General features: G+C 37.5%; 1 long non-coding RNA gene across 1 annotated transcript in view; it reads right to left on the bottom strand.

Moving 5' to 3' along the window:
- Positions 1-13,688: 13,688 nt before the first annotated feature.
- LOC141553543 (uncharacterized) overlaps positions 13,689-25,865 on the bottom strand; it is a 64,700-nt gene continuing 52,523 nt past the window's right edge. Inside the window, exons 3-5 of the long non-coding RNA XR_012485510.1 lie at positions 19,670-19,899; positions 17,320-17,567; positions 13,689-14,601 (exon numbers count right to left, since the gene is read on the bottom strand). This is a non-coding gene — a long non-coding RNA (uncharacterized LOC141553543). The remainder of the gene's footprint in view (positions 14,602-17,319; positions 17,568-19,669; positions 19,900-25,865) is intronic.

Here is a 25,865-nt window from a genome sequence, read left to right as displayed (position 1 = left end):
CTTAACAACTCACTTTTTGCCACTAATTTAGACCACTCAAACAGCATCAACCTCATTAGGCATTTCCTTAGAAAACACTACAGTGGTTTGCCCTTTCCTTTCCCAGCTCATCTGACAGATGAGAAAACTAATAGAGTTAAGTGACTTGCCCAGGATCACATAGCCTTTAAATATCTAAGGCCAGAGCTAAACTCAGAAAGTTGAGTCTTCCTGACATCAAGCCTGGTGTTCTATCTGTTGGGGTGTGGGAGTTGAACCCAAAAAATATATTGGGGCTTCAGGGTGGTATTGTGAAGTATCTCAAAAGAATTTGCAGACTTAGACCCTCTCCAAATCAAGAGGCAAAGATTTTATTATAGTATTGGCAGCAGGCAAGTTCCAAAAGGAAGTTTTAGTGACTTACTAGTGGGGCTAAATTCCCTTGTAGAACTCAACATTGGCAAGGGGGAAGATGCCATAACAAAGAGAAAGGTGCTATGAGAGGATTCAAGTATTAGGTAGGAATTGGATGACTTTTAAAGGACCTTTCAATTCCAAGAAACTTATGACAGTCTATAAACACTAATCAGTTAAAAAAAAATTTAAACAATTGTATTCATTCAATGCCTGTTCTTAGTAAGAAGTTTCTTTTGTTTGTTTTAAAGGTATATATAGTCTTTGGGTTATACTTTAATCAAGAAGCATTTATTGAATGACTATTTTGCATGAGGCTCTGTGAAGTATACAAAGATGAACAAGACACAATCTCCCCTTTAAAAAGTATATCGGTAGTCAAGGGGAAACATGGACATGACAGGATAGCTATGAATACTTGTGTGGTTTGGAAAAACCTGTCTCAGATATTAGTAGCTATTGACCACGAGCAACATATGAACACATAATCTCTCAGTTTTCTCGTCAATAAAATGGGAATAAAAATGCTTACCTTGACTAACTCAGCAAGTTGTTTTAAGATAAATAGTTCATAAGTCTTAAAATATGATATACATGGGAACTATTACTTTTAAACCTTACAGGGCAATATAAATATGAATGGTTGTTATATTCCAAATGAGTGAATGGTAATGTTGTTTTTTTTCTATTATAGCTTTTTATTTACCAGATATATGCATGGGTAATTTTACAGCATTGACAATTGTTCCAATTTTTCCCCTCCTTCCCCCCACCCTGTCCCCCAGATGGCAGGTTGACCAATACATATTCAATAAGGTAAAGTAGAAATTAAATACAATATATGTATACATGACAAACAGTTGTTTTGCTGTACAAAAAGAATCGGACTTTGAAATAGTGTACAATTAGCCTGTGAAGGAAATCAAAAATGCAGGTGGACAAAAATAGGGGTATTGGGAATTCTATATAGTGGTTCATAGTCATCTCCCAGAGTTCTTTCTCTGGGTGTAGCTGTTTCAGTTCATTACTGCTCTATTGGAACTGATTGGGTTCATCTCATTGTTGAAGAGGGCCACGTCCATCAGAATTGTTGTTGAAGTGTCTAATAATCTCCTCGTTCTGCTCATTTCACTCAGCATCAGTTCATGTAAATCTCTCTAGGACTTTCTAAAATCATCCTGTTGGTCATTTCTTACAGAACAATAATATTCCATAACATTCATATACCACAATTTATCCAACCATTTTTCAATTGATGGGCATCCACTCAGTTTCCAGTTTCTGGCCACTACAAAGAGGGCTGCCACAAACAGTGAATGGTAATGTTGCTAAAGAACTTTCAAAGAGCTAGAGCCCAAAAGGCTTGGATCCCAGTTGATTGTTTTCATTCTAGTACCTGTTTCCATGCTAACTAGTAAAAGCTTGAGGGAATAGTACTTGTTATTTTCTCAAATTCAACATCTGGTCTCATTTTCTTTGCTCTGTGGCATTTTAAAAATATGATGCAAATATTTCAGAGAAGATAATGCTCCAAGAATTAGGAAGAGGTCGAAATTTGTTAAGTAGGCTGCTTTCTTACATAGCATCTCCTCAAAGGCTATTTTTCAAATCTCATTTATATAGACTGGGTTCTTAGAAGGTAGTTGAATACTATCCTCAATGTTCTTGGGATAATTCTGAAGGGTCACCACAGTCTCTAGCATTATGGGTCATGATTCCCCAGCAGGACCCTTCCCATCAATTATCAGTTAGACATACTTAGTTTTTAGAAAGGCCATTTGCTGAGCAGGTATAACAAAGATAGTTGTTATAGATACAACGTACCTGAGGCAGAGTGAGCTCCAATTTAGAGTAAAATATTAGAAAGGTACATATATTGGAAATCCATGTGCAAAAGGGGTAACTTAACAACTCCTTTTCTTCCTTCATGAAATATTCATTAAGTTACCTTTTAGTACTTCTTTTCTACAGAATTCTGAGGGCCAATGTCTTTATAGAGAACTAAAGACAACTTTAGTTAAAAAGATATCCTCTTCCATCAGAATACATCCTCATAACAGTATCATTGTTGAAGTGTATAACGATCCCCTAGTTCTGCTCATTTCACTCAGCATTAATTGATGTAAATCTCTCCAGGTCTCTCTGTATTCCTCCTGTTGGTCATTTCTTACAGGAAAATGCCTTTTCTTAAAAAAACTTTTGTTTGACCTTAGCATGTCTATTTATACCTTGAGTGAATGTGTTGACTCCTAACATAGCTGTTTCCTATTTAGTGAATCCAATGAAGTAGCTGCATGTTTTTGTTTTTGTTTTGTTTGAACTCAGGTCTTCCTGACTTCAGGGCTGGTGCTCTATCCACTTTGATACCTAGCTGCCCAGCTGCATGTATTCTAATTCATACTTTTTATAGTGTGAATTTATTATATTTATTATAATGTTAGAAACTATGATAAGTCATTCCAGCTCAATGGAAATATATGATGAAAATTTTAATAATGGAACCACTTTACAAGATTCATTATTCACACTAGTCTGGACCTACCTATAGTCAAGTTTCTCAGGTAGCATGAGCAATGGGGAGAGGGAAGAAGTAGAGAGAGACCTTCTATCATCCTCCAGAAGTAGTTTGTCTTTAGAAGCCTGGAAACCTTACCTCCCGAATTTGGAGTCACTCTCGGAGTGACTCTGAATTAGTCTGCTCTTTTTGTCTTTATCAAAGATTCAAAACCCCTTTGATCTTTTCAAATTGATTAAGGACTTATTCTCACCCATCTTACTTTTGATTGATTCAGTGGAGTTTTAGATAACTTCTGTAACTAATTGGAATTTCAGATTCTTAGCAATTAAAGTATAGCATTTTTAAGCAAGAAGAAAAAATATTGTTTAGTACTGTTGGTAAGCAACTAATCCAATCCAGTCTAATAAATATTAATAAAGCATCTCCTATGTGCCAGGCATTGTGCTAAATATTGAAAATACAATTAATAAAGACAGTCTCTGTCCTTAAGACACTTACAATCTAAAGGAAGAGATGGCACAAAAAATAAGTCAGGAAAAGGAGTAGGTGAGACATAGGGGGTCTCTTGTTTCATGGAGTTGAAACCAGATACAGAATAGAGTAAGTTGAATCCACTGAATGAACAAAGCCTTAATGGGTAGAGTATTTTGCTGTCTCCTAGTGGAAAGGAGTCACAATATTCCCTGATTCCTCAGAAAGAAGAAAGGTCACAGTGACAGAGTTTTTCATATTCATTTACATTTTACATATAAGGAAGGCCAAGAGAGGAGAAATGACTTAGAAAATAAAGAATCAAAGAATATTAAAGCTAGTTAGGAAAATTGAGATTATTCAAGTCAGTGCAGGCTCTTTGTCTTTTACCATTTTATTCTGTCATCATCATAAGCCTCTTCATTAATTTTCATCATTAAACTCCAATTCTTAGGAAATTACTATTTGATAAAACATTTCTTCTCATGACAACTTATCTCTGTGTGCCAACACTTTGTTCATTCAATCTCCTGAGGAGGTGGAATTAGAGTACCTCAAAGCTCCTCTCCAACTTTACATCTGTGATTGACTTTGCATTAACAATATGTAGTATAATGCTTAGGCACACTTGATACTTAGCAAATGCTCTTTGATTGATTTTCAGTACTGGATATTTGATGATAAAAATGAATTTAGACTACTATGATTATTCATTATAAATAATCACAATCTCTTCAAGAAGTTCATAGTCATTTTTCAATTGTTTCCAGCTCTTCATGATACCATCTGGTATTTTCTTAGCAAAAATATTGGAATGGTTTGCTACTTCCTTCTTCTACTTATTTTTCAGATGAGCAAATAGGATTAAGTGATTGGTCCAGCATCACACAGCCAGTAGAGATTTGAACTCGGGTCTTTTTTATTCTAGGCCTGGTGCTCTAGCTACTATATTAACTAGCTATCCAAGAGCGGAGATTCTTATTTTTTGTCTCTGAAACTTTGAGACAGGAAAACCTAGGAAAGAACTAAGAAAAGAACCACTGTGACTACACCCCCAGATTCTTCTCTTTAGTCATTGGCATAATCTGAGTGTAGACTTGGAGATTTGAGGACCAAAGTTCAAATCCCCATTCTGGAATTTATTCTCTGTGCGATCAGTTACCTCATCCATAAAACAAGGAGTAGTAACCTACTTGACAATTTGTTAAAAAGATTTGATGAACAATGAGATGATTCAAACCAGTTCCAATTGTTCAGTGATGAAGAGAATCAGCTACCCCCAGAGAGAGAACTATGGGAAATGAACTATGTGGATCACAACATAGCATTTTCACTCTTTTTGTTGTTTGCTTGCATTTTATTTTGCTTCTCTTTTTTTCTTGTGCAGCATGATAATTGTATAAATATGTATGCATATATTAGATTTAACATATATATATTTTAAACATATATTTCTTTTTTTAAAACATATATTAGACATATATATTTAAAACATATATTTATATTAAAACATATATAAAACATATAGATTTGCCATCTAGGGTAATGTACGTGTGGAGGGATTGGAACACAGGGTTTTGCATGCAAGAATTGTCCATGCATATGTTTTGAAAAATAAAAAGCTTTAATTAAAAAAAAAAAAAATTAGGTCTGGAAGTGACCTCAGAAATCATCTAGGCCAACCTTTTATTTTAGGAAATTGAGACCCAGAGAGTGTCTTGCCTAAAGACACACAATAGCAGAAGCACCTATGGTTCAAATTCAATAAACATTTATTAGGTGACTAAAAAAAAAAAGATTTTATGAAATTATGGATGTCAAGTACTTTTCTAGCTTTAAAGGACAACTTAAATACCTGTTATTCTTAGCATTGCACAGAGGAAGATTACTAAATGTTTCAGGAACTATATTAGAACAAAAAGGATAAAGTGAGGCAGAGAAAACCCAAAGAACATCTCCTGTTAGGATTACTAGGTGAGAACTCAGGTTGTCTGGACAGTGACAAGGGAGACAACTCAATTTCCAAAGATACAATTCATATATACAATGTAATCCAATTGGCTTTAAACAATGTTATTCTAAAGGAAGAGATGAAGGAGCAAAATGGGGAGGTGTCAACTAAACTAGGTGAAAAGGATGAATCAGATAACAATGAAGTTAAGTACAATTCTGAGCAACAGCAACAGGAGCACCTCCCATCTCCTCTCTCAATTAACCCTTCAGAGGTGGAGCAAGGAGAAGGGGAAGAGGCAGAAACACAAACAGAATTGTCTGTGAAGCAGTCTAAGCCTATGACAAGATTAGAAAAAGCATTGGTTAAAGCTAAGAGAGAAGGACAGGATATAAGTGATTTTATACATGCATATCCTATGATTGAAGATATTGACTCTGTAGGTCAAAAAAGGAGAAAATATGCACCTTTAGATTTGAATAAAATTAAAGATTTGAAAAAAGGTTGTACCCTTTATGGGGCTACATCAGCTTATGTTAAAATGTTACTAGATGGTTTGTCTTATGAAGTCCTAACCCCAAATGATTGGAAATCCATAGCAAGGACATGCCTGGAACCTGGAGAAAATTTGCTATGGCTTGCGGAATTTCATGAATTATGTAAAATTCAAGTCAGATGCAATTTGGAAATAGGAGTTAACACACAATTCACTTTTGAGCACTTAGCTGGTGAAGGTCAGTATGGAGAGAATTCGGAACAGATTAATTATACCATGACAATATATGAGAAAATTGCTAAGGCTGCAATAAAAGCTTGGGGTGTCCTCCCTGGACAGAAAGATCGCGGAGAGGCTTTCACTAAAATACAGCAAGGTCCCAATGAACCTTTTGCAGATTTTGTGGGACGTTTGCAAACTGCTGTCAAAAGAACTATTGGAGAAAATGCAGCTACAGAAATAATGACCAGACATCTGGCAAAGGAAAATGCCAATGAGATTTGCAAAAGAATTATATGGGGATTAGACAAAGATGCTCCTTTAGAGGAGATCATAAGACGCTGTGCTACAGTGGGAACAAATGCTTTTTACACCCGGACAATGATGAATGTGGAAAGACAGGGTCCCTCCTGGCAAGGGACTTCTAGAGAAACTCGGCGATGTTTTCAATGTGGAAAAATTGGGCATCTAAGAGCTCAGTGTATATATGGAGATACAGTGAAAAGACAGGGTGAGAGAAGACCTAAAACCCCATGTCCAAAATGCAACAGAGGACTCCATTGGGCATCAGAGTGTAGAATAATTCAGGGAAACGAGATGAGAGGCCCAGGTCCAGGGCCCCACGCAAAAAAGACGTGGGGCATGATGGCAGCTGATGTTACACCCAAAGAACCTTTAGAAGGCCAGGACTCTTATTTAATCAATCAGCAGAGAAGCAATCACATGGCAGAAAGGGATTACCTGATAAATCAGCCAAAAGGCAATCAGATTGCAAAAATGGATTACACTTGGGGAGAATACAGGCCTTTTAAACAAACAGGGCTGTGTCCAGTGCAAACAACTCCAATGTAATTCCCAGATGGTGAGAAGAGATTTAGAAAGTGGTAAATAGAAGAAAATTAGATAGGTTAACTGCCTGGGAGAGAGGGTTTGCTTGTATTTTAACAGACAGAAGAAAACAGATGAAGAAGGAAATAGATGGGTGGCAACAAGCACCTGGAGAGAGACAGAAAAAGAGAAAAACCTCAAAACAAAGGAGAAAATCTAAGAAACATCTCACACTGAAAGAGCATGACTAATAAAAAGACTGTTAAAGAACTTTAAAGCCAGCAGGAATCATTGGACTTCCTAACACAAGATGAGACTAATGGACAATGGACTTATGGACATTTATAAATTTTCAATTTATGATTATTTGATCATGTTATTTGTTATATACTTCTAGCATGTATTATGTTACTACCTTACTATGTGCTTATGTAATCTATGTAATTATGTGTAATGCCTCCCATATTGATGGATTTATGTTTCTTTTGATTTAGAAAGGGGGAGATGTTAGGATTACTAGGTGAGAACTCAGGTTGTCTGGACAGTGACAAGGTGAGAATTCAGGTTGTCTGGACAATTACAAGGTGAGAACTCAGGTTGACTTGACAGTTCTCTGGCTCAGACCTGTAAAGGGAGTTTACACCTTAGGAATCCTAGAAGGAGCAAGCTCATTGGTTGAAGTGGTTCTTCCCAGAAGCCCTTGCATTATCCCACGCCCATTCTCTGGGAGGATAAAAGAGGCAACATTGGGCCTGGAGAGCAGATTGGACTGGGGAAGGACAAGGGCTGGAGGACAGCACTCCAGGAAGAGGAGAAGTCTCTGCATTACATCAGGCTTGACGGGGCTCTCTGCAGGAAGGGAAGTCACTTCTCTGGACAAGAGTTAACGGCAACTGCCTGGAGACAACGGTTCGTTACAGGAAGAAGAATCTGTCTGAGAGATTTGAGTAGACACAGCAGATCTTTTCCCAGAGAGCGATCTGGCAGCTTCTGGAGACGACAGCGCGCTATAATCTCCAAGGCAATAAATCATATGAGAGTTTGGGCCTGAATTCTGAGATTCAGGGATCAAAATCACTACCCAAGCTCAGGACTCACAAAGTATTCATAGCTAATCAACAGAGAGATAAAGAGGAGGAGTTTTTGTTTTTTTTTTTTTCCTTCAAATTGCCACAGAGAAAAGAGCATGTGCTTAAGAGAAAGGGTTAAAACATGCCTCTCTGAGCATTCTTGGCAGTCATTGATAGATAACAGGTCTAAAAGTCAAATTCACAGATTGCTATCTGAAAAAACAAAAATCAAACTCCTTTGAAGTGCTTATGAATCAGATTTTTTTTGTTTGTTTTGTTTTTTGACTTACTCTATTTTTATGAGTAAGAGTTGCACTGTTGCTTCTGGGCAGAAGTAGAGCTGATGTGAGTGTGTTGACTGGCCACTGCATCAAATATTCATCAAGTCACAGATGGGAATCTACAGAGTTTGCAGAGTGGTCTAGTGTATCCCCTGTGTTATGTGGGAAACATTTTAGAGTAGAGTAGCAAGATGCAGGCACATCAAGGTATATCTCTGTGCCTATTGACTTCAATTGCTGACCCATTTAAAACAGGTTAAATGGGGGCCTATTTTAAACAAGCTGCCTGCTTTCACATGCGTGAAGTGAGCTGGTAGAAGATGTGGATTCTTTTGTTTCAATGAAGAGTAGGGGTTTTTGTTGTTGTAGTTTGCTTCTTTAGTTTGTTTTTTGGCAATTTAACATCCTTTCTAGTTGCAATTTCTCTCTATTGTTAACAGCCATTATTTTACGGAGGAAATCTTCTGTCTTTATTTGGTGACTGGAGAGAAAGAGGGATCTCTAGTGCTGACAACTGGTTACTAGCATTTATAACTGGTAAACAATTATAACAGTGTCATATCAGTATCTTTCCTCTAACAATAGGCAGAGCTTCTATTTCCTGCGGATATAGGATACCACATCAGCACAAACCTGGTGCTTTGTGCTTTACAAACAAAGCTTTGTGCTTTAACTGAACTAACTCCACAGAAAAGAAGGCTGAATAATGCACATGTGTGTGATTTTTTGGTTTCTTCATTCAATGTTCCAATATTCTGATGTTATTCTAAAGGAATCCCATTCCCTAGACCATTCTTAAACTGTGGTTCACAACTCCACATGGACTCTTGTAATTGAATGTCAGGGTTACAAAATTAGGATTTATTATCAGGAAATGTTTGATTTGTACCTATTTTATATACCTGTATATCTTAGCTCATATAAAAATTTCTCAGGCCAAAACAGGTGACAAGTATAAAAGTTTAAGAAGCCCTAGGCTAGAGTACTGGGTTTGAAGTCAAAAAGCCTGGTTCTACCACTTACAACTGGTTTAACATTAGTCAAATCACTATACTTCCCTGAGCTATTCAGTTCCCTTGTATATAAAATGAGGGGATTGGACCAGATGATCTTTAAAGTCTTCCTTCATCAAAAAAAGTAATTATATTGATGATAATCACTTAAAAGTACTAAAAGTATCATATCTCAAACCCCACAGGTAAACCTAACAGAATCATATTGGACAACCACTGAGAATGAGGGAACATCCCTTTCTCTTCCTTCACCCCACCCAGCTTTTGGCCTTATCTTTATCTGGCATCAAAACCACTCCCAGGCCCCGGACTCACTAGGCATTCACAGCTGATCAATAGAGAGACAAAGAGGAGGGAATTTTTTCCCCCTTCAAATTGCTTAAAAAGCTGTAAGCACAGAGAAAAGAGGATGAGTTTGAGAAAGCTCTAAGACTTCCTTTCTTTTAGATCTATGGAATACTAATTATTTTATATGAGGAGCATAGAACATTCTAGTCTAAGCCTTTCTTTTTTTACAGATGAAGAAACTGAGACTCAAAAATAAAAAATAACTTGTCCAGGATCCTTCCTACAACTAGTAAAAAAAAAAAAAAAAACCTCACTAAATTCAGAATTGCTGTCTCCAAGACTCTTTCCACTGTATCAGGCCACCTTTTATTTGTACCTGGACCTTCTTGCCATCCTCAGCTCAGGATTGAGAATTCTTTTAATGTCAACTTTTAATTCTCTTTTCCTTTCTCTACTTATGTGCATGACCACATTAACCATATTCTTAAAGTGGTGCTGTTGATTAATTCATAATTGTACCTCATTTTAAATGTAAACATACCAATGATAAATTAGGGAATAATCCTTTGCTTGACCAAATGAATCTTTCATATATCTGGAGGTCTTTAAGAAAAAGATGAATTGGGGGCATCTCAATCGGGAATGAATAGTCACTGCTTTGGACACTCAACACTTGCTAACTGTGTGACCCTGGACAAGTCACTTAAGTTTAATTGTCTCACCAATAAATAAATAAAAAAGATAGGCAACCATTTGTCAGGGATATTATAGAAGGGATTCCTGTTCAAATAAATTTTCTTTTTCTTTTTTTTCCCTGAGGCTGGGGTTAAGTGACTTGCCCAGGGTCACACAGCTAGGAAGTGTTAAGTGTCTGAGACCAGATTTGAACTCGGTTCCTCCTGAATTCGGGGCTGGTGCTCTATCCACTGCGCCACCTAGCTACCCCCAAATAAATTTTCTTTAGATGACTTCTGAAGAATCCTTAAGCTCTGAGATTCTAACACTTTGGTTGTAATGGTGAGAATCAGCTAGAATTGAAGTGAAGTGAGAACTGGAGTCAAATCCTTGCCCAACTGCTTATTGATTATGTGACTACAGACGTTTGTCATTTAATTCTCTAAACCTCAGTTTCCTCATCTGTAAAATGGGATAATAATACAGGGACCATCTGTCTACCCCACATGGTTGATATGAGGTAAAGTGCTTTGCATGTTTTAAAGGGCTCTGTAAGCATGAGTTATAATTATTACCAAGTGACTTGCTGAAGGAAGGTCACACAACTAGTAATTGGCACTATATAAATGTGTTATTATAATTACAAGAAGATTTGCCCCAGGGTTCTTTTAAATTTTAATGATATTCAATTTACAAAAAAATGTGATTTACAGACAACTTTTCAAGAATAAGTTTACTATTTTAACGGTGAGACCACCTGGATATGCCCTTACCCTCCTTCCTCATTTTTAACCTTGACCCCATGATTCCACCTGGTGCCCTTTCCCAGGAGGTACTAAAGTAGCATTAAGTGAAGGGGAAATTCCCTCTAGACTTAGCCATCAAGTCTGCCTGAAGTAGTCAAGGGCTCCCTCACTGACACAGGGTCAGTGAATTGTGCCCCATGATTAAAGCAAGGAGCTTGGGGCCTATGTGAATTGCACGAAGCAGGATGCAGGCACCGGAGGCCAACTGAGCCTCAGGCACACTGCACTGCCTTGGCAGCTTTCCTTTTTAAGTTTCATGTTGGCTTGTCAACCTCATCATTCTAAACCAGTTAAACAAACAATTTTTAAGACTGGCACTCTATCTGGATGCTGGTACTTTAGTCAGGGAACTACTGGATTTTCCTCTTAAATTATACTTTAATAAATTTTCCCAGAAGAAAGAGGACACATGTATCTTTATGTGATGTATGCATGGGTGACATGAGATATCACTCTCTTAGTCATGAAAAGTCAGGTATATTAATATCTTGGTCAGTGACTAACTCAACTTACTCTTTTTTTTTTTAATGGCTTTTAACTTATAAAACATATGCTTAGGTAATTTTTCAACACTGACCCTTGCAAAACCTTCTGTTCCAATTTTTCGCTTCCTTTCCCCCACCCCCTTCCCTAGGTGTCAGGTAGTCCAATACATGTTATGTTAAATACAATATATGCATACACATTTATACAGTTATCTTTATGAACAAGAGAAATCAGATCTGGAAAGAAGGTAAAAAAAAACCTGAGAAGGAAAATACAAATGCAAGCAAACAATAACAGAAAGAATGGAAATGCTATGTTGTGGTCCATACTCATTTCCCATAGTTCTCTCTGGGTGTAGCTGATTCTCTTCTTTACTGAACAAATGGAACTGGTTTGGATCCTCTCATTGTTGAAGAGAGCCACATCCATCAGAATACATCCTCATACAGTATCGTTGTTGCTGCGTATAATGATCTACTTCTGCTCATTTCACTCAGCATCTTCATGTAAGTCTCTCCAAGCCTCTCTGTATTCATCCTGCTGGTCATTTCTTACAGAGCAATAATATTCCATAACCTTCATATACCATAATTTACCCAACCATTCTCCAATTGATGGACATCCATTCATCTTCCAGTTTCTGGCCACTATGAAAAGAGCTGCCACAAACATTTTGGCACATACAGGTCCCTTTCCCTTCTTTAGTATTTCCTTGGGCTATAAGCCCAGTAGTAGCACTGCTGGGTCAAAGGGTATGCACAGTTTGATAACCTTTTGAGCATAGTTCAAAACTGCTCTCCAGAATGGCCGGATTCTTTCACAACTCCACCAACAATGCATCAGTGTCCCAGTTTTCCCACATCCTCTCCAACATTCATCATTATCTTTTCCTCTCATCTTAGCCAATCTGACAGGTGTGTAGTGGTATCTCAGCAACTCAACTTAATCTTATTAGGTATGTTAGAGAGGGAGCCTTCAATCAGGTAAGATCAGATTAGAATGGCCTTTGAGGTCAATTATTAAGCAGTTCAATTATAGGTTCAAAGCAGAAGAAACAAGTATTAAAAAGGCAAAATCTCTACTTTCCAGGGGACTTTTCAGTGATTCTATAAAAAGTGTACATTCCTACATTATTTTTATATCTCCAGAAAGAAACGTAGGCTTTTCCAGTTCTTTTGAAGATTAATCTACTTGACAATATAAATACAAAAACATCTAATAAATTCAAATCTCACATCTAGAATTGCCACTTGCAAAAGTTAGACAATGGCCCTGTTTATATCCATGAGTGATTTGGGAGCCAAATATTGAATGCTATTAATGATTTGTATGTATGTGTATATATATATATATATATATATGTATATATATGTATATATATATACACACACATATATATATGTATATATGTAATATATTATATACATATACATATTAGATTTTATAGCATGCTGACCTAAAATGGAGAGTCAATCAGATTAGTCCATTTCTGAGTTAAGGCAGTTGACCCTTGCTTCAGCAACCTCTTCTTACCATATTCATGACAAGTTTAATGTAGACATTATTGGTTTATCTAGAGATGTTGAACTCATGGTAGGAACTCACAGATCTCAGGAGTGCAGCCAGATTAAACATTTATTAAGTATTTATTAAATTAAATTAAGTATTTATTAAGTTTGCTAGGTTCTGTGGTAAGGACTGGGATTCAAAGAAAAGACAATTCCTATTCTCAAGGAGCTCACATTTTAATGCTAGAGATAACATGAAAAAATGGCATTCAAACTATATATGGGATAAATTAGATATAATCGACAAAGGGAAATTATGTTGAAAAGAATATAAAAATGAGGAAATCAGATTTTGACCTGGAAGGAAATATAGAGCTCATTGGGACTTCAGTTTGTAAGTGGAAGAATTATAAGACACCATCTGGTCTAACTTCTCTCTCTCACCGCCTCTCATTTTATGATGAAAACTGAGGCCCAGAAAAGTGAAATGACCTGCTTCAGCTCACACAAGCAATAAAAGGCAGAATTAGGATTTGAATTCAGATCCTCAGATTACAAATCAGAACTCTTCCTAATGTACCCACCCATCCTTCCCACTGTAAATTATCTTCTAACCCAACCCTCTCATTATGTAGAAGAGGAACCTGAAGGCCAGAGAAGAAAAATGAGACTTTCCCAATGTTGCCCAAGCATTGAACAGCAGGTGTGGAATTTAAATTCACATTTTATTTTACTCCAAATACAGAGCTTATTATGCTATAAATCTTTTCTATGGGAGTAGAGAGCATAGAGATCCCTTTAAACATCCATTAATAGCTTCTCAGACTTTGATTTCACTAAATCACTCACATCCTGTCCCTCAGCTTCTTTTAATTCTCCTTTTTTTGCCAACAAGACTGATAACATGGCCATGCAACAGCTCAACAGAGGTCCCACCAGGCCCATGAATCATCCTAACATTGTATCCTTTCCCCTGGGCTTCGAGCATCCCCTGCCATCTGGTACACATACACACACACACACTCTTTTCTAGTGGGTGGTAGGTGCTTCAGAAATGACCAGAAGTGGTCATATTTCTACTAATGTAAGCTGGGCCCAAAGTTCCATATTGTCTAAAGAAATGTTGGGAGAATTTTAAAATATAACTTTCAACCAGTTCAGCTAATAAAATAAGAATTAAAATGCCTTTCTGCTGAGTGGCAAAGGAAGAGGGAGATACAAAAAAGCATATCAGTCAGTCCTGTCTTTTCTTGGTCTTCAGTCAGAGCTGCCTCATCAGCTTCCAAAGCATTTTGCTTTTTCACGGCAGGAGATTAAAATGCTTTTTTTCCAGACATGATAGCTTAGGTCCTCCCCAAACAGTAGGGAGCTGTCTGTCTTCCACTGAAATCTTTCATCTTCGTTTACATGTCTTTCTTTCAAGCTTAATCAATTTATGGTGTTCAGAGGTGGTACATCATGGCATCTGTATGGATGAATGGGTGGGAGGGGTGGCAAAGGTTGGCAAGAAGAAAATGATGAAAGCAGGACTCCTCATGACATCTCACTTGTGTGCCAGAAAAATTGCCAAATTATCTGTCAAGAATAGACTTTTCCTCCTGCAATAAGTAGACATATTTAGAGTAGAGATACTGATTAACAAAGAACTTTTATAAACCCTTAGACTGAACTAGGAATCAGGAGAACTGGATTCTAGATCTGGCTCTGCCAACTTTGTAGTGCTGGATAAACTGACTCTCTTCCTGCCCTCAATTACCTCATCTGTAAAATAGGGGGAGGGATAGATTAAGATTGCTGATGAAAACTGGTTAAACAGGACCCTGACCCAGATGGAAGAAGAGCCCCAGGCAAATAGAAACAGCCAAATGAATGATAAATCCATAGCTTCTGACACCGACTAAATTCTGCCATGTTTGAGCCATCTCACTATGCCATTCAGTTAAATTCTGGTTCCCCATTCATGACCTTGGAGTCTGCCCCTGGGTCCAGGAACTCTGATAGCAATTTTTTTTTTTTTTTTTTATCTCATTGTTCTTAGAATCAGGTCAGAAAAGCTTTTCTTATCCATCTCCCTGCTTTCTGGGCTTTCTCCTCCACTCTCTTAGTTCCTTTATATGTATTCCTTCCCCCATTACAATGCAAGTTCTTTGAGGGCAGGAACTGTCTTTCTTATTGCTTATATTTGTATCTCCAGTACTTAGCACAATAATTGACCCATAGTATTTAATAAATGTTTATACTATCTGTCCATCTATTATCTATCTATATCTCTGTGTTTATTAATCTTTACCTAATCTACCTTTGAGCCTATAGTCTCCTCACTTTAGAATAGTATGTTTATTAAAGGCTTCAGCCTCCTTGTCTACTTCAAGATGAAACTACATAGGTAGAAATGGACTCCAACATGAAAAGGCCTTACCCCTGAGTGAGATGCCATGATTAACACTGACTTCTAGATCAAAAGTTCACAAGTTGGGCTCCCTGAAGTTCTTTAAAATATATATATGTGTGTGTGTGTGTGTGTGTGTGTGTGTGTGTGTGTGTGTGTGTGTGTGTATGTGTGTGTGTATGTGTGTGTGTGTGTATATATATATGTATGTGTGTGTGTGTGTGTATATAGATAGATAGATATAGATATAATGATAGATATAATGTGTGTGTGTGATAATGTATCTCAATATAATTGATTTCCTTTGTAATCCTTTGCATTTTATTATTTTATGTCTTTAAAAACATTATTCTGAGAACTTCCATTCTAGACAAAGAACCTGGAATGAAACTGTAAGATATAAAGTGCTGGATGATTAGCTATCACGTATTCCAAATCTTGAAGCCTCAAAAGAAAGCAAGGCCCTGTAAAAGGAATATACAGGATATATTTATTACAGGTGTTTACATATTGTTTCCCTCAGGAAATATAAACTTCTTGAGGACAGGGATTATTAATCTTTTTCTTTGTATCCTACCATAGTGAATTACACATAGTAAGTCCTTAATAATGCTTGATGATTGAATTTTATTGAAATAATCTGTAGTTAGATTAAAGTCATAGAATTTTAGAGTTAGAAGGGACCTTAGAGTTCATTTAGTTTGACCCATATCTGAAAAAAAATCCCTATTATGGCCTCCTTGGCAAGAGATCCCTTAGCCTCTGTTTAAAGACTTCTAATCAGAGGAGATACCTATCACCTGTTGAGGCAGGCAATTCTATTTTGGATTAATTCTAATTGTTAAAAAGATTTTTTTGACTTTAAGTCTAACTTTTCCCCATTGCAACTTCTACTCTTGTTGCTCCTGGTTCTTCCTGCTGGGGTTAAACACAACATGTTTCTATTCCTTGAAATCCAGAAATCCAGAATTATAAACACTTCTGGTACGGAGGATAATGGAGAATTAGCCAAACTAGGGACAGCCACATTTCTAAGAGATCTGTTTCCTCTTCTGGAAGCCTAGAGACTATCAAGTCCCAGATTTCAATATCCTCCCTGATTATATTCTTAATTGTCCTTTCACCGATCCCAGGTATTTTATAAAAGACCTCAAACCTTCCCTACTGCTTTGAACATAAGCTGAATAGCTTGTCTTTCTTTTTGTGAAAGCATCCCCAAGTCCAAAAACTACTGCCAGGAACTAGGACAGACTAGGACACAAGGTCAGATAGCACAAGAAATAAAGAATTTTTTTTCTTCCAGCATTCTTACTCTTAAACTTATCTTTAACATAAATTTAACTCTTAGAACATACAAGACACTTGTCTTTGCTCTCAATTGATAAAGAGATTTTCTTTAGAATATACATTTTCTACATCCAAAGTATTTTGTGAGTTCAGACAGTAATATCCAATATTTCAGCCAATATATATTCATTGAACATCTGTTAGGTGCCCACATCTGTAAGCATGCAGAGGGAGTTATAAAAGGGAAGTGCAATACTTGCTACCCTGCCCCTCCTACCAAAGTCAAGTTTATAATCACATCACCCAATCCCCCTGGGATTTCCAGTATCCTTAAATGAGATTTGGATGAAACTAGGCTCACAGCAAATGGTTCTAGTCCCTGATGATGGTGCTCAATCAGGTATAGATAGAGTCTTGACTTTTGTCTTGTCCCTAGACTTTAATGATTGGAAGAAAGCATGAGATTAACTTTGTGCAATTTTGTCTCCACTTAATTTCTCAGGATGTCATTGGTCCTTTTCAAAAAGAAGTACAAGCAATAGTGAGTGGAGTTCTCGGCACCCTAGCTCCATTTAACCACCAACGGTCAAATTAGCTTTTACAAAGAAATGTCTACTTAGACATATGCAAACATACTCACCAGTATTTGGAGCTTAATCCTCTCCTCCCTTCACCATCTCAGGTTTCAGAGAAGAGGATTAAGTTCATAATTTAGTTCAGTTTCTTAAATTACAATTCCAAAATCCAAGTTCCAGAGCTAAAGCCCCAGGCATCCTGGCACCTCTGGGTCTGGCCGGCTACTTGCAATAGTTCATCTGGAGTCTTGGCTCCAACATCACCATAGCTCAAAGTCCCAGTTTGAGTGAGTAGCACCAGTTGCACCTGAAACTGAGAAGAACAAATGAAATAGAATAGAGAATCTATACACATTTCTTGGAACTGGGATTAAATAAAAGAGAAAGGTGAAAAGGTATCTTTACCTTCCCATTCAATTTACCCACCAGTGGTCCTGTTGTAAATAAATTATAATCTTCACTTTCTGGATGAAGCAGGAAAAAGACCAGGAAAGAGAGTGGCTATCTTGATCTGGCCAGTTTTAATATAACCAAAAGAAGTTACTCCAATATACATGGTAGGAGGAAGTACGGTACTTCTGTCGGGTAATTTGGGCATGTGCAGGAAAAGTACCCTTGCAGAAGCATAAAACATGTCTTTGCTCTAAAAGATAATTTAATTATCAATAAACATATAATATAATGACTTACATGAAATCAAGAATATTCAACATATAATCATAAAGTGCTAAACTATTACAATGAAGTATGACTTGAAGGGCTATAGAAGACCAGAGATAGGATAACCACTTTAGGCTAGAGGAGGAAGAAATCTATATAGCACTCTGCACAATTCTGTGTGAAATGCATCAATAAATCAATATTTTTAGGGTGGCGATGAAGAAGAGGAAAAATATAGTATATTGGATAGAATGCTAGATTTGGAAGCAAGAAAACCTGAGTTTGAATCTATTCTTAGATACTGAAAGTTGTATGACCACAGGTAAGACATTCGACCTTTGTGAGTCTTTTCCCCTTCTATAAAGTAAGGATTATAATAATAATAATGGCCTCAGAGGACTGTAGCGAGGATTAAAAGAAATAATATAAATATAATTTCATTTGTAATCCCTATTCTGCCATATAAATATGGGAGGAGAAGGAAGAAGGAAAGAAGAAATAAAAAGGAGGAAGAGGAAGAAGAAATAAAAGAAGAGGAAAGGAAGAAGAAGAAAAAAGAAGAGGAGAAGTCAACAATGATGCTGGTAACAATGATAAAATTTACCAAGTTTTATACTGCCTTTCAAGAAGTTCTGTGCCACCTGGTTTCTCTTTTTACTTCACAGTGTAGCTCATTGAAATGTGTCCTACAGCTCAAGTTCAGAGCTGGGTTCTGTTCCACAGTGTGACTAGGGAGCAGTCATTTCATTGCTCATGGTCTTAGGTTTCCTGTCAGTAAAATGGAAATAAAACCTCTGTTCTCTCCTTACCTCTAGGGAGGTATTTGTGAGGAATAATAAGACAATGTCTATAAAGTGCCTTAAGTACTTCGGGGAAAGATACTGGCGAAATACCAAATGATAATAATAACACCATCATCACCATCCACATTATTCATGGACTGAGAGGGGGAAGCAGCTGCTGATGGTCTCCTTGCTCTGTGGGAAGAAGACTTCAGCTGTATTTCTCATTTCAAATCTATAACTAGTGTCAACTATGTTTTATATAATAGGTCAAAGCCAAAAAATATATTATATTGGAAGAGGGACATCCATCCATAAGTTTTTAATGAAGTCTGAATTTGAATGCCCAACAAGAAGAGGAAATGTGCAAAATTTTCCTGGTTTTCATTTTCATTGAGAAATGAATATATTTTTAATTATCCCATTACAAACAATGTTCAAAGTGAGAAGACTAGAGAATTAACAGTTCTTGAGCATGTTCTTTATGTGCCATGGGCTATTCTCCCCCTCCTTCTAAAGGAGTAAAAGCTGTTTCAAAATGCATTTCCAATCTTCTCCTCCTTTTCCCAGTCTTCAACATTACCCTAATTTTAACTTACTGGATAAGAAAGGCTTCAGAAACTCTCTGGTTCAACCTTCTGGTTTTAACTTGCCCAAAGTCACTGGTAGTAAATAGCAAAGTTGGGATGGGACCCAGAACTTCCAACTTTAACTCCAGTGTATATGTTACTATCCTATCTCTATCTACTTTTCAATCCATTAATCCTCAAACATTTAAATTGGCCGTCAAGTTAGTCATAGCAATGGTGATGGGGAAAGGAGACGAGAATAAAATATAGTCAAGGGTAGAGATGAGAAAGGAAGTGGAACCATCCTGGGTGACCTTCATTTCAAGCCTTAATCCTAATGCAAATATTAGTCTATTAAAAGCTTATAAAAGAATTGTGTGTTGAATCTAAAGGCCTTCACTCACCTGCAATGGAGATGGCAGGGAATAGATTGCAGTTCAGGACCTTGGAAAGTTATGGGATATAACTTTACAAGGTATGGGATATGCATCAGTATATCCATCAGTAGCCAGACGTAGTTAGGGAGGCAGAAGAAACTATTTTCATCAGTGTCCTCAATCAAAATTGGGCTGCTATTTATCTGATCCAATCTATAGAGTATTGGCAAGCCTCTGGTGCTATAGTAGAAAGAGAACTGGAATTGGAAGTAAAAAAAATAATAAAAACCTATTTCCCAGTCCTAGTATACTATATGATCCCTAGCAAATAAATAATTTTATCACTCTGTCACAATTGTCTCATCTCCCACGTAAAGAGTATAAACTAAATTATGTCAATCAATGGTCACTTCCAGTCCTGAATCTGATGATTTTCTAAGTGCTGCACAATACATTCTTCTTACTGAAAGGTTGTTCAGTGGGGAATGAGAATCAAAGAGGGAACAGATGTGAAAAATAGAGGATTGACTAAGCAGCCAAGATACCAGGGAATATATTTAGGCAACTGAGATTGATGTAACATCCTCTCAATGCACTTTCACTATCAATCTCCAGTCACTGATTGACTGTGAAAGCTGCCTTAAATTTATTGTTTCTGAAGCCAGATCTGTGGGGTTCTTCCTGAGTGAAAGTGGCCTTTTTGGCCCATTTTACTTCCCTAGCAGTCAAATTGATGGGACACAGCTTGTGGCCAGAGTAAAGCAGTCAGCCTTGGCTTCAGAAAAGAATCATAAACCCTTCTGTGGCTCCACAAATCTGAACTGGGCACATTTAAAAGCCCTACTTGCTAGCTTCAGAGACAGTGACATCTTGTCAATTGTTTTTTTTTTTGTTTTTTTTTTTTTAATTTCAAGTTGAAGTTTGATGTTGAATTAAAAATTTTGCCAGGGGCTGCCTGCAGGGCCCCTAGGCTTTAACAGTGGCAGCATCTGCCAAGGGAGACCCGCAGGTCCTTTCCTGGACTAGGGCAATGTACAACTACCATTTGAGCACAGCAGAGGAAAGGGAAAACATGTGTGTGAAGAGAAATTAAAGTATTACTATTTAAAAAAAGAAACAACTCAAAACTCTGTCCATTTTATTTGGCTTTTAAGATTGATGCACCAGGAGCTTCCTATGTTGGAGGGGGGCAGGGCAATAAGAGAGCAAAGGCTTGTGGGAAAAATGTCAAAACCCATTAAATCCTGTGTAGGTAGTTCAGTACCTAATGACAGGCAGAGTGGAAGGCTTAAGCATTGAGCCAGTGAACAGATTTTTGAAATTGTACTAATGCTAATTCCTTGCTCAGTACCAGGATTGGTCCTATGTGTGTAAATTGAATTTAAGAGAAGCAGAGTTGCATGAAGTTGACATCCTCACATTCTCTACTAAAGAGCATCAAAAGCAACTTGTGATGGCGCAGGATGAAGTGGATGACCTTGGTGTCCTCCATGTCCACCACACCTGTTTCACCTGCCTTCTGGGCCATTGGAACAAATTGTTCTCATCTGCCCGTCCCACTAGGGGAAGTCTTTACGTGCTGGGGAAAGACACTGCCCTAATTCACCATAGGGTTTGAGACCCTTTGGTTGCCCTCAGTCTGGTTTAGCCTGTTCGATGAAACAGTTTGCCAGGGTGTGGCCACTGTATATACTACAGCTTTTTAGAGCCACAGGTGAGTTAGGTAGATCAAGTGGACATTGTAAAGGGTTCACCAGCCAGTCTGCTCATCTTCCCTGGACACATCCTACACCCCTTTATATGTAAATGCAACTGCATCATCCTCAACTTCAGTTAATTTCTTCTATTAAGAAATTATACATGTGATAACAGAGATCAATTGCCATGCTTCAAATGCACGTGGGCTTGAGTATGTCAATCGCTCTGTGGGATTAAAGTATATTTTTGTGGTGAGTTAAGACTGCTAAGAGCAGTTGACAGAAGCAGATGATTCTAAAAAACTGTCCAACTCTTAATAATATGTGCTTTCCTATTATAGATGCGATTATGGTACAAAGCCAAAGTGGTTTTTCTGAAAGGGTTGATTCAAAGCCTCAGTTTCCTACAAGAAGTGTGGTTATTGGGTCAAGATCAAAAGGCCTAGGAAATCATCCATTCTTCTACCTTCATGTAGGAACATATCTATTATTGACTTGCTTTGATACTTGGATAGCTCTGTGATCTCCCAGTGATGCACATCAAAACCCATCCACACCTCAATCTGAGCTATTCTTGTCATCTTGTTTTTTAGTCTTCCAGAGTAGACTGCAAAATACCTGCAGCATAGTGTAGTGTTTCATAACCTATATCAGCAGGAAGTTTTTCTTATTGCTTATCCAAATATTTCATTGAACTGTGTAAATCTATTTGATTTTGTCCATTCTTGGCAGCCTTCCTTCCCTCCAGGGCAGTGCTGGAGCCAGCTTGAACCAGCTAATGAGAGCCAGTTGTTAAATTTTCAGTGTGAACATTTAAACCTTAGAAATCAGCAAATAGTAGAAATCAGAGCTGGAATTGTTGCTTTGTTTATTCCATTTCTTGGTTCTGAGAATTTTTATTGCAATGTTTTTCCTCTTTGTTTCCACCTTCTGGATTCCTTGAAGTCCCAACTAAAATTCTACCTTCTACAGGAAGCTTTTTCTAATCCCTCCTAATTCTAGTGCTTTCCCTAAGGTACTGATTATCTCTGTAAATAACTTGTTTCTACATAGTTGTGTGCATAGTTGTCTTCCCCTATATTGTGAGCTACTTACAGACAAGAACTGTCTTTTGCTTTTCTTTGTATCCCTACCACCTAGCAAAGTGCCTGGTGCATAGTAGGTATTTAATAAATGTCTAATATTAATAGGAGCCTAGTAAGGGGCCCTGTTTCTTAACTGACTACCAATACCTGGCTGTTTCAAACCTTCCCTTCCTTCCTCAAGCCATCTACACAGTCCCCATTGATGAGGGCTGTAGCCCCTTTTAGATTCCTTGTGTGATCTACAACTTCCTTTGGGGACTGATCTTTGATTACAAGATCTTGTCAAACCAGTTTGGGCTGTCTGAGCTGGCTTGGATTTTCTCAACCCCCAACTATCTGAAAAGCCCACCAAGAATCTGGCCTTCCAGGAATCAAGCTGCTCCACCCATATGCCCCTTCAAGCAGATAAAAACAGCAAAGGTAGAATCAAACTTTGTACTTGGTTCATACCAGTCTTGTGCCCAGGCAGTTTGGTCTTCTGTCTATCCCTTTACTATCAATAAAGACTTTGCTTCCATACAGCATTGAGTAGCGAATTCATTCGCTACCGAACCCGCCCGTGGGTTACTTTGGGGAAGGAGAGAGATCCTCAGACCCAGGAGGAAAGGAACTGACCCATCTAGGCTTAGAACCTCAGTTTACTCCTCATCACCCATCACCTTTAGCAAATTTTTTAGATTTGCAGTTTTGTTTACAGTCATCTTTTTCCCCCTCTTCTACTATATTATGAAAATGCTTGTTTTATTTTTTAAGTTCAGAATAAAGTAAATAAAATTTACAAAACTCTTTTACTGAAAAAATAGAAGTCATCCATTATGAGCTCTATCTCCTCTTCAATTCTATACCTCAAACCCTCTTTACACCATTCCCCATTCTCTGCTTTTTTTGATCCAGTCTTTGTACCAAAGTAAATTTGTATATTTGTGCTCTTAACCTCATCCATTCCTATTCCTTCTTATATAGTCACAATCCCACTCTAATCTTCAATTTTCTCTATCTTTCTTCCATTGGCAGGTTGGATAGGCTGTTGGACTTGGAGTCAGGGCTGAATTCAAATACTATTTCAAATACTTATTTAATTTCATGATCTTAGGCAAGACTTTTTTTATCCTTTCCCAGCCTTAATTTGTTACCTAAAAAAGTAGAAACCATAATAGCCTCTAAATTGTAGGGTAGTTGAAAAAACATATGAAAAGCACTTTGCACACAATATAGATATAAACTACCCCCTATTGCCTGGAAGCATACCAGTTCTCCCCCACCTCCATCCTTAATAAAGCTTTATAATGCCCTCAAGTCACTGTCCTGTAGTTCTCCTCTATCTCCAAGGAAGATTCCTAGAAAAAACTTTCTACACTTGTTTACATTTGTTCACCTCCCTATGATTGCCTTGTTATCTGACTTCTGGCACTGCCACTGGACTGAAACTATCCTCTCCTAGATCAGGGATGTTCAGTGACTACTTCTCACGGCCTTTTGGGAGGGGAGGGTCAGTTTTCATCCTTCTGAAGCATTTGATACTTCTTGGTCAGGCTGATTTCTGGTTTTTGTAGCATTGTTCTCTTCCTGGTTTTTTCCTCCACTGAGCATCTCCACCTAGAAGGCCTACAAGCAATTCAAATACATGTGCAAAATGGAACTAATTCTTTTCCCCAAGCCTACCCATGCTCTTCCTATCTTCATGCCTTCACCACCATCTTCCTATCAGCCAGATTTGTCATCTCAACGGTTATTCTCAATCACTTTCCCTCATTCTCCATGTCTAATAAGTTACCAAAGCTTATAAATAATACTCTTTCATCTGTTACTTCATTACCTTTTCTCTACTTACATCACCATCGTTCCAGTTAAGGCCTTTATCACCATTCATCTGAGCTGTGAGCTTTCTAATTGATCCACTCTGTTTTCTCCCTTCCCCCCTCCCTGAATCCATCTTTAAGATAACTGTCAAATTGATACCCTAAAATATAGGTCTGCAGCAGGAGGAATACAGAGAGGCTTGGAAAGACTTACATCAACTGATGCTGAGTGAAATGAACAGAACCAGAAGATCACTGTAAACTTCAACAATACTGTATGAGGATATATTCTGATGGAAGTGGAAATCTTCAACATAAAGAAGATCCAACTCACTTCCAGTTGATCAATGATGGACAGAGGTAGCTACACCCAGAGAAGGAACACTGGGAAGTGAATGTAAATTGTTAGCACTACTGTCTATCTACCCAGGTTACTTATACCTTCAGAATCTAATACTTAATGTGCAACAAAAAAAAAAAATGGTATTTACACACATATACTGTATCTAGATTATATTGTAACACATGTAAAATGTATGGGATTGCCTGTCATCGGGGGGAGGGAGTGGAGGGAAGGAGGGGATAATTTGGAAAAATGAACACAAGGGATAATGTTATAAAAAAATTACTCATGCATATATACTGTCAAAAAATTTATAATTAAAAAAAAATAAAATATAGGTCTGATCATGTCCCTCCACGGCTCATAAATCTTCAGCAGCTCCTTGATACACCAAGGATCAACTCCTCTGTCTAGCATTATCTCCTAATAGTCTGATAACATGCTATTCCCCTTCATTCTAGCTAAGCTGGCCCACTTGTTAACTGTACTGTAGTGTGTTCAGCCAGCACAGACTGACTTTCCCAAGCCAATTATTAAATTTTCAATATAAGCACTTACACTTTGGAAATTGGCAACTACTACAAATTAGAGCTTGATTTATCATCATTTTGTTGATTGCCTAGGCTTAAGAAAGCGATGGATGAAACTTTAAAGTATGCTATGACATTTTGGAGAGCCAGATACTTAACATTTGCCAGCGTGCATCTGTCTGTTCAAAACATCTCATCTTTCATTTCTGTGCTTTTGTCCAGGCCTGGAATGCTGTCCATCTGTACCCTTGGGAACCCCTCCCTCTCTTCAAGGTTCAGTTCAGGTGCCTTCTATTACACAGGCTCCCCTCCCCCCCTTAAAAACAAAACAAAACAATTCATAGTATTCTCTTAACTTCAAAATTATCAGACTTCAAGATATCTCAAAGGCTAACTAGTCTAACCATGCCTCCCAAAAAATCCTTCCTATAATATACGTAAGTTGTCTACAAGATTTTTATATTTGGTGTATGTTTTATATTTATTAATCTGTGTACATGTTGTATCTTTCTAGTAGAAAATAAAGTCTTTGAGGCAGATTGGATTTTGTCTTTATGTTCTTCAGGGCAACTAGGAAGCACAGTAGATAGTGTGCCAGTCCTGGAGTCATCTTCCTGAGTTCAAATCTGGTTTCAGACATTATTAGCTGTATGACCCTGAGCAAGTCACTTAATTCTGTTTGCCTCAGTTTCCCCCTCTAGAAAATGAGCTGGAAAAAGAAATGCCAAATCATTCCAGCATTTTTGCCAAGAAACACCCTAACAGGATC

The sequence above is a fragment of the Sminthopsis crassicaudata genome, chromosome 2, assembly GCF_048593235.1.
Source record: "Sminthopsis crassicaudata isolate SCR6 chromosome 2, ASM4859323v1, whole genome shotgun sequence".
Taxonomy (NCBI): Eukaryota; Metazoa; Chordata; class Mammalia; order Dasyuromorphia; family Dasyuridae; genus Sminthopsis; species Sminthopsis crassicaudata.
This window is presented reverse-complemented; position numbering and strand designations above follow the sequence as displayed.